The following is a 9312-nucleotide window of genomic DNA, read 5'->3' on the forward strand; positions in this document are numbered from 1 at the left end:
TCGTAATGTACTGTTGGATCCTATTGGCTAGTACCTTGTTGAGAATTTTTGCATCTGTGTCCATCAGGGATATTGGTCTGTAATTCTCCTTTTTGGTGGGGTCTTTGTCTGGTTTTGGAATTAAGGTGATGCTGGCCTCATGGCACGAGTTTGGAAGTGCTCCATTTCTTTCTATCTTTTGGAACAGCTTTAATAAAATAGGTATGGTTTCTTCTTTAAACGTTGATATAATTCCCCTGGGAAACCATTTGACCCTGAACTTTTGTATCTTGGGAGATTTTGAGGACTGCTTCAATTGTTTCTGCCTATCTTGGAAGCTCTTTATCTCTCCTTCTATTCTGAATGAGAGCCTTGTGGGATAGAGTATTCTTGGCTGCATGTGCTTCTCATTTTGGATCCTGAATATATCCTGCCAGCCCTTTCTGGCCTTTCAGGTGTCTGTTGAGAGATCTGCTCTTAATCTAACATTTCTTCCCATATAAGTTAGGGATCTCTTGTCTCTTGCTGCTTTAAGGATTTTCTCTTTATCTTAGGAATTTGCAGGTTTCACTATTAAATGTAAAGTTTCTGAACAGTTTTTATTTATGTTTTTGTGGGTGGACATTTCTATCTCCTGGATCTGAATGCCTGTTTCCTGCCTCAAATTAGGGAAGTTTCAGCTATGATATTTTCAAATATGCTTTCTAGCCCTCTGGCCCTCTTGGCGTTCTCTGGAAAAACAATTATACATAGATTTTTCCTTTTGAGGCTATCATTTATTTCCCTTAACCTTTCCTCATAGTCTTTTGTTTTTCTCTTTTGCCTCAGTTTCCTTTTTTACCATCAACTTGTCTTCTTTGTCTCTCACTCTTTCTTCCACTTCATTAACCTTTATGGTTAGGACCTCCAGTTTTGATTGCATCTCATTTAATTGATTTTTAATTTGGCCTGATTAGATCTAAATTCTGCAGTCATGAAGTCTCTTGAATCCTTTATGCTTTTTTCCAGAGCCACTAGTAGCTTTATAATTGTGCTTCTGAGTTGGCTTTCTGACATATAATTGTAATCCAAATTCTGTAACTCTGTGGAGGGGAGTAGTATTTCTGATTTTCTTTTGTGGTTAGTTCCTCTTTCTAGTCATTTTACTCAGTGGAGAGTGGCTGTATGAGTTAGCTGAGTCAAGAATATCAACCACAACCTAAGTAAATATCACCCTAGATGATTCTTGTTAGAATAGAAATCCCTTCTCTCTGTAGCATTCTGGCTGTTCTCTCTTTAAATCTCAGGTTGGATTCATAGGTGTTCCGGATGGTTGACAGTTATCTAGATAAGTTGGTGAGGCCAGGTGAGTTGAGGACCCCACTCCTCTGCCATCTTGCCCTGCCCCTTGACACCACAATCTGGAGCAGAAGTTTGAACAGATTTATATACACATATAATTTATAAATGCATACATATATATTTGCATATCTATAATTTGTAGGTATATTATTTATGAGTGTGAATACATGTATGTAAGCAATGCAGTTTGTGCAAAATTGGTTATATATATATAGGTACATATGCATATTTGTGTAATATATACGTAAAATTTCCAATCCTTTACTCTTATGGGGATACTATTATTTCTTTTCTGTGGGTTCCCCTTGTTCATTCTCACAAATAAGTTCTTAGGCCACAATTCACCCCCAACCCTTCCTATCCCTGAGGAGATGCTCTTTGAACTCTACTATAATGTCTCCCTAGAGACTTCCACTGTGCCACCCCTCCCATGAGTATCCCAATGCTGTGTTCCATATCCTGGCCCATGTCTGGTTGCCATGTTTACTCTAGAAAACATAGAGTTCAAGTCCTACAGCCTTGCACATACCAAAAACAGAGAATAAACTGTCCACTCTCTACAGTGTCCCTCCTCCTGAGGACGCCCCAGCTCCTTATGGAGCATGCACACACACATGCACGCAGAAAAGCAGGGTGAACTGAACCAGACCCTAGAGAACCCTGCATCGAAGGTTGAGCACATGACCCCCCATGCCAACCACAGAAAACTCCAGCAGGCTACCCCTGGGATGTTTAGGGTACCTATACTTACGTGCAAGTGTTCACTTACCTGGGACATGTGGAAGGAGAACCTGAGGCTCAGAGGGCCCAAACTGGGTGAATGGGGTGCTTTGCTCATGCCTGAATGCTCTCCACAATTAGAGAAAGCTGCCAATGAGGCCAGCCAAGGGACTAGAACCTAGGAATCCCTCTGGTTCCATCAGTAATGCCCCAACTTTTGGGGAGGAACCAAGTGCTCGGCTCACTTGGGGAGATGCTCTGGTCCTCTTTGGGTTGGGTTGTTGCTGCGGCTTTGATATCTTTGCAGGAAACCAGCCTCTTCTCTTTCTTTTAAGATTATATTTATTTATTCATGATAGAGAGAAAGAAAGAGAGAGAGAGAGAGAGGCAGAGACACAGGCAGAGGGAGAAGCAGGCTCCATGCAGGGAGCCTGATGTGGGACTTGATCCCGAGACTCTGGGATTGCACCCTGGACCAAAGGCATGCGCCAAACCGCTGAGCCACCCAGGGATCCCCTACCTCTTCTCTTTCGAAATGGAAACCAAAGGATGGATGGGCTCCAGACGTGGTCATGCTCTCTGGCAACTGGAGTTGTTGTCACCCAGCAGGGAGATTGGAACATCAGGTCTTTCTTGACCTCTCCACAAATCAGAGTGAGACCAAGGCTATACTTTGTTGGCATCATGTCTACATCTACGTGTCCCTATGGGTTCTACGTGGGAGAGGTTTCTTCTACCTCCGGATGCTATATTGCTAACATTCGTTTGTAAAGAAACTGTAGTTTAGGAGTTCAAAGGCCGGCGCGGGTAAAAATCAGGAACAGTACAGGTCAGAGAGATAAGGACGAGCCCCAATATTTCACAAGTTCCCATGACCTGGGATGAAATTCCCTATGTTCATTTGGGACGCCTAAGTTTCTCAGCGGTTAAGCATCTGCCTTCATCTCAAGGCCGGATTATGCAGGTCCAGGATCCTTTCCTGCATCTGTCTCCTTGCAGGAACCTGCTTCTGCCTATTTCATTCTCTCTCTCTCTCTCTCTCTCTCTCTCTCTCTCTCTCTCTCTCTCCTCTCTCTCCCTCTATCAGCAATAAAGAAACAAAATAGTTTAAAAAAAGAAAAAATAAAAAACATGGTATCACTGAAAAAAAATCACACTAGATAGCATAGAAATGGAAGCAAACTAGGTCTATAATCACGATCCCTTTTCATGATTTCCCAACTGGCCAAATCACAGTAGTACGTCAAACATTTTTTGGTTTGTGTGTTTGTCCATTTTTTAATTAAGTGCATTAAATAGTAAGACTCCCTAGTAATGATGAGTCCGTTTAAAATAATGTTCAAGGAGGAGGGCAAGATAGTGGAAGAGTAGGGTCCCCAAGTCACCTGTCTCCACCAAATTACCTAGATAACCTGCAAATCATCCTGAAAATCTACGAATTCGGCCTGAGATTTAAAGAGAGACCAGCTGGAATGATACAGTGAGAAGAGTTCGCGCTTCTATCAAGGTAGGAAGACGGGGAAAAAGAAATAAAGAAACAAAAGGCTTCCAAGGGGAGGGGCCCCGCGAGGAGCCGGGCTGAGGCCAGGGCGAGTGTCCCCAGGACAGGAGAGCCCCGTCCCGGAGAAGCAGGAGCTGCACCAACCTTCCCGGGCGGAAAGGGGCTCCAGAGAGGTGGAGCAGGACCCAGGAGGGCGGGGATGCCCTCGGGCTCCCTGGGACACTAACAGACACCTGCGCCCCGGGAGAGTGTGCCGAGCTCCCTAAGGGCTGCAGCGCGCATGGGGGACCCGGAGCAGCTCGGGGGGGCTCGGGGGCGGCTCCGCGGAGGGGGCTGCGGGGCGGAAGCATCTCGGGGGGGGGGGCTGGGGGGGCTCGGGGGCAGCTCCGCGGAGGGGGCTGCGGGGCAGGAGCTCGAATCCAACAGCGCAGGCCCCGGGGCACAGGGCGCCGAACACAGCCCAGGATCCGGCCTCCCCCGGGACAGGCAGAGGCCGGGAGGGCCCAGGACAGCAAGGACGCTCCTGCCCCAGCTGAGCACATCAGCGGCCCCGCCCCGGAGCCTCCAGGCCCTGCAAACCGAGAGCTCCGTTGTTACTGCAGGAGCTGACTCCAGGGCTGCAGAGCTGGCCCCACCACTGCGGTTGTGCCTCCTGGGGCCTCACGGGGTAAACAACCCCCACTGAGTCCTGCACCACGCCGGGGGCAGTGCAGCTCCCCCAAGGGCTCAAACCTGAAAATCAGCACAACAGGCCCCTCCCCCAGAAGACCAAGTAGACGGACAAGTTCTAGGGGAAGTCAAGGGACTTACAGTACACAGAATCAGAGGATACTCCCCCGTGGTTTTTTTTTTTTTTTTTTTGATTTCTGTTTACTTCCCCCACCCCTTTTTCCCTAACATTCTTTTTCTCTTTTTCTTCTCTTTTTTTCTTCCTTTTTTCTTTTTTCTTTTTCTCTTTTCTTTCCTTCTTTCTCTTTTTCTCCTTTTCCAAATACATGTTTTTGGCCACTCTTCACTGAGCAAAATGACTAGAAGGAAAACCTCACTTCAAAAGAGAGAATCAGAAACAGTCTTCTCTCCCACAGAGTTACAAAATCTGGATTACAATTCAATGTCAGAAAGCCTATTCAGAAGCACTATTATACAGCTCCTGGTGGCTCTAGAAAAAAGCATAAAGGACTCAAGACACTTCATGACTGCAGAATTTAGATCCAATCAGGCAGAAATTAAAAATCAATTGTATGAGATGTAATCCAAAAGAGAAGTCCTAACGACGAGGGTTAACGAGGTGGAAGAATGAGCGAGTGACATAGAAGACAAGTTGATGGCAAAGAGGGAAACTGAGGAAAAAAGAGACAGACAATTAAAAGACCATGAGGTTAGATTAAGGAAAATAAACAACAGCCTGAGGAAGAAAAACCTATGTTTAATTGGGGTTCCCGAGGGCGCCAAAAGGGACAGAGGGCCAAAATATGTATTTGAACAAATCCTAGCTGAAAACTTTCCTAATCTGGGAAGGGAAACAGGCATTCAGATCCAGGAAATAGAGAGATTCCCCCCCTAAAATCAATAAAAACCGTTCAACACCTCGACATTTAATAGTGAAGCTTGCAAATTCCAAAGATAAAGAGAAGATCCTTAAAGCAGTAAGAGACAAGAAATCCCTGACTTTTATGGGGAGGAATATTAGGGTAACAGCAGACCTCTCCACAGAGACCTGGCAGGCCAGAAAGGGCTGGCAGGATATATTCAGGGTCCTAAATGAAAAGAACATGCAGCCAAGAATACTTTATCAAGCAAGGGTCTCATTCAAAATGGAAGGAGAGATAAAGAGCTTCCAAGACAGGCAGGAACTGAAAGAATATGTGTCCTCCAAACCAGCTCTGCAAGAAATTTTAAGGGGGAGTCCTAAAATTCCCCTTTAAGAAGAAGTTCAGTGCAACAATCCACAAAAACAAGGACTGAATAGATATCATGATGACACTAAACTCATATCTGTCAATGGTAACTCTGAACGTGAATGGGCTTAATGACCCCATCAAAAGGCGCAGGGTTTCAGACTGGATAAAAAAGCAGGACCCATCTATTGTCTGTCAACAAGATACTCATTTTAGACAGTAGGACACATACAACCTGAAAATAAAAGGTTGGAGAACCATTGACCATTCAAATGATCCTCAAAAGAAAGCAGGGTAGCCATCCTTATATCAGATAAACTAAAGTTTACCCCGAAGACTGTAGTGAGGGATGAAGAGGGACACTGTCTCATACTTAAAGGATCTATCGAACAAGAGGACTTAACAATCCTCAATATATATGCCCCAAATGTGGGAGCTGCCAAATATTTAAACCAATTAATAACCAAAGTGAAGAAATACTTAGATAATAATACACTTATACTTGGGGACTTCAGTCTAGCTCTTTCTATACTCGATAGGTCTTTTAACCACAACATCTCCAAAGAAACGAGAGCTTTAAATGATATACTGGACCAGATGGATTTCACAGATATCTACAGAACTTTACAACCAAACGCAACTGGATACACATTCTTCTCAAGTGCACGTGGAACTTTCTCCAGAATAGACCACATACTGGGTCACAAATCGGGTCTGAACTGATACCAAAAGATTGGGATCATCCCTGCATATTCTCAGACCATAATGCCATGAAATTAGAACTAAATCACAACAAGAAGTTTGGAAGGCCCTCAAACACGTGGAGGTTAAGGACCATCCAGCTAAAAGATGAAAGGGTCAACCAGGAAATTAAGGAAGAATTAAAAAGTTTCATGGGAATTAATGAGAATGAAAATACAACCATTCAAAATCTTTGGGATAAAGCAAAAGCAGGCCTAAGGGGGAAATACATCACAATACAAACATCAAATCAAAAACTGGAAAGAACTCAAATACAAAAGCTAACCTTACACATAAAGGAGCTAGAGAAAAAACAGCAAATAGATCCTACACCCAGCAGAAGAAGAGAGTTAATAAAGATTCGAGCAGGACTCAACGAAATCGAGACCAGAAGAACTGTGGAACAGATCAACAGAACCAGGAGTTGGTTCTTTGAAAGAATTAATAAGATAGATAAACCATTAGCCAGCCTTATTAAAAAGAAGAGAGAGGAGACTCAAATTAATAAAATCATGAATGAGAAAGGAGAGATCACTACCAACACCAAGGAAATACAAACGATTTTAAAAACATATTATGAACAGCTATACGCCAATAAATTAGGCAATCTAGAAGAAATGGATGCATTCCTGGAAAGCCACAAACTACCAAAACTGGAACAGGAAGAAATAGAAAACCTGAACAGGCCAATAACCAGGGAGGAAATTGAAGCAGTCATCAAAAACCTCCCAAGACACAAGAGTCCAGGGCCAGATGGCTTCCCAGGGGAATTCTATCAAACGTTTAAAGAAGAAATCATACCTATTCTACTAAAGCTGTTCTGAAAGATAGAAAGAGATGGAGTACTTCCAAATTCGTTCCATGAGGCCAGCATCACCTTAATTCCAAAACCAGACAAAGACCCCACCAAAAGGAGAATTACAGACCAATATCCCTGATGAACATGGATGCTCAACTTCTCAACAAGATACTAGCCAATAGGATCCAACAATACATAAAGAAAATTATTCACCATGACCAAGAAGGATTTATCCCCGGGATGCAAGGCTGGTTCAACACTCGTAAAACAATCAATGTGATTCATCATATCAGCAAGAGAAAAACCAAGGACCATGTGATCCTCTCATTAGATGCAGAGAAAGCATTTGACAAAATACAGCATCCATTCCTGATCAAAACTCTTCAGAGTGTAGGGATAGAGAGAACTTTCCTCAACATCTGAAAGCCATCTACGAAAAGCCCATAGCAAATATCATTCTCAATGGGGAAGCACTGGGAGTCTTTCCTCTAAGATCACAAACAAGACAGGGATGTCCACTCCCCACTGCTATTCAACATAGTACTGGAAGTCCTAGCCTCAGCAATCAGACAACAAAAAGACATTAAAGGCATTCAAATTGGCAAAGAAGAAGTCAAACTCTCCCTCTTCACCGATGACATGATACTCTACATACAAAATCCAAAAGCCTCCACCCCAAGATTGCTAGAACTCAAACAGCAGTTTGGTAGCGTGGCAGGATACAAAATCAATGCCCAGAAATCAATGGCATTTCTGTACACTAACAATGAGACTGAGAAAGAGAAATTAAGGAGTCAATCCCATTTACAATTGCACCCAAAAGCATAAGATACCTAGGAATAAACCTCACCAAAGAGGTAAAGGATCTATACCCTAAAAACTATAGAACACTTCTGAAAGAAATTGAAGAAGACACAAAGAGATGGAAAAATATTCCATGCTCATGGATTGGCAGAATTAATATTGTGAAAATGTCAATGTTATCCAGGGCAATTTACACATTTAATGCAATCCCTATCAAAACACCATGGACTTTCTTCAGAGAGTTAGAACAAATTGTTTTAAGATTTGTGTGGAATCAGAAAAGACCCCAAATAGCCAGGGGAATTTTAACAAAGAAACCATATCTGGGGGCATCACAATGCCAGATTTCAGGTTGTACTACAAAGCTGTGGTCATCAAGACAGTGTGGTACTGGCACAAAAACAGACACATAGATCAATGGAACAGAATAGAGAACCCAGAAGTGGACCCTGAACTTTATGGTCAACTAATATTCAATAAAGGAGGAAACACTCTCCACTGGAAGAAAGAGAGGCAATCCTAGAGGAAAACACAGGCAACGCCCTTTTTGAACTCAGCCATAGTAACTTCTTGCAAGATACATCCACGAAGGCAAAAGAAACAAAAGCAAAAATGAACTATTGGGACTTCAACAAGATAAGAAGCTTTTGCACAGCAAAGAATGCAGTCAACAAAACTAAAAGACAACCTACAAAATGGGAGAAGATATTTGCAAATGACGCATCATATAAAGGGCTAGTTTCCAAGATCTATAATGAACTTATTAAACTAAACACCAAAGAAACAAACAATCCAATCATGAAATGGGCAAAAGACACGAACAGAAATCTCACAGAGGAAGACATAGACATGGCCAACATGCACATGAGAAAATGCTCCGCATCCCTTGCCATCGGGGAAATACAAATCAAAACCACAATGAGATACCACCTCACGCCAGTGAGAATGGGGAAAATTAACAAGGCAGGAAACCACAAATGTTGGAGAGGATGTGGAGAAAAGGGAACCCTCTTACACTGTTGGTGGGATTATGAACTGGTGCAGCCACTCTGGAAAACTGTGTGGAGGTTCCTCAAAGAGTTAAAAATAGACTTGCCCTACGACCCAGCAATTGCACTGCTGGGGATTTACCCCAAAGATACAGATGCAAGGAAATGCCGGGACACCTGCACCCCAATGTTTATAGCAGTAATATCCAGAATAGCCAAACTGTGGAAGGAGCCTCGGTGTCCATCGAAAGATGAATGGATAAAGAAGATATGGTTTATGTATACAATGGAATATTACTCAGCCATTAGAAACGACAAATACTCACCATTTGCTTCAACGTGGATGGAACTGGAGGGTATTATGCTGAGTGAAGTAAGTCAATCAGAGAAGGACAAACATTATATGTTCTCATTCATTTGGGGAATATAAATAATAGTGAAAGGGAATATAAGGGATGACAGAAGAAATGTTTGGGTAATATCAGAAAGGGAGACAGAACATAAAGACTCCTTACTCTGGGAAATGAACTAGGGGTGGTG

Source organism: Canis lupus, chromosome 20, assembly GCF_048164855.1.
Source record: "Canis lupus baileyi chromosome 20, mCanLup2.hap1, whole genome shotgun sequence".
Taxonomy (NCBI): Eukaryota; Metazoa; Chordata; class Mammalia; order Carnivora; family Canidae; genus Canis; species Canis lupus.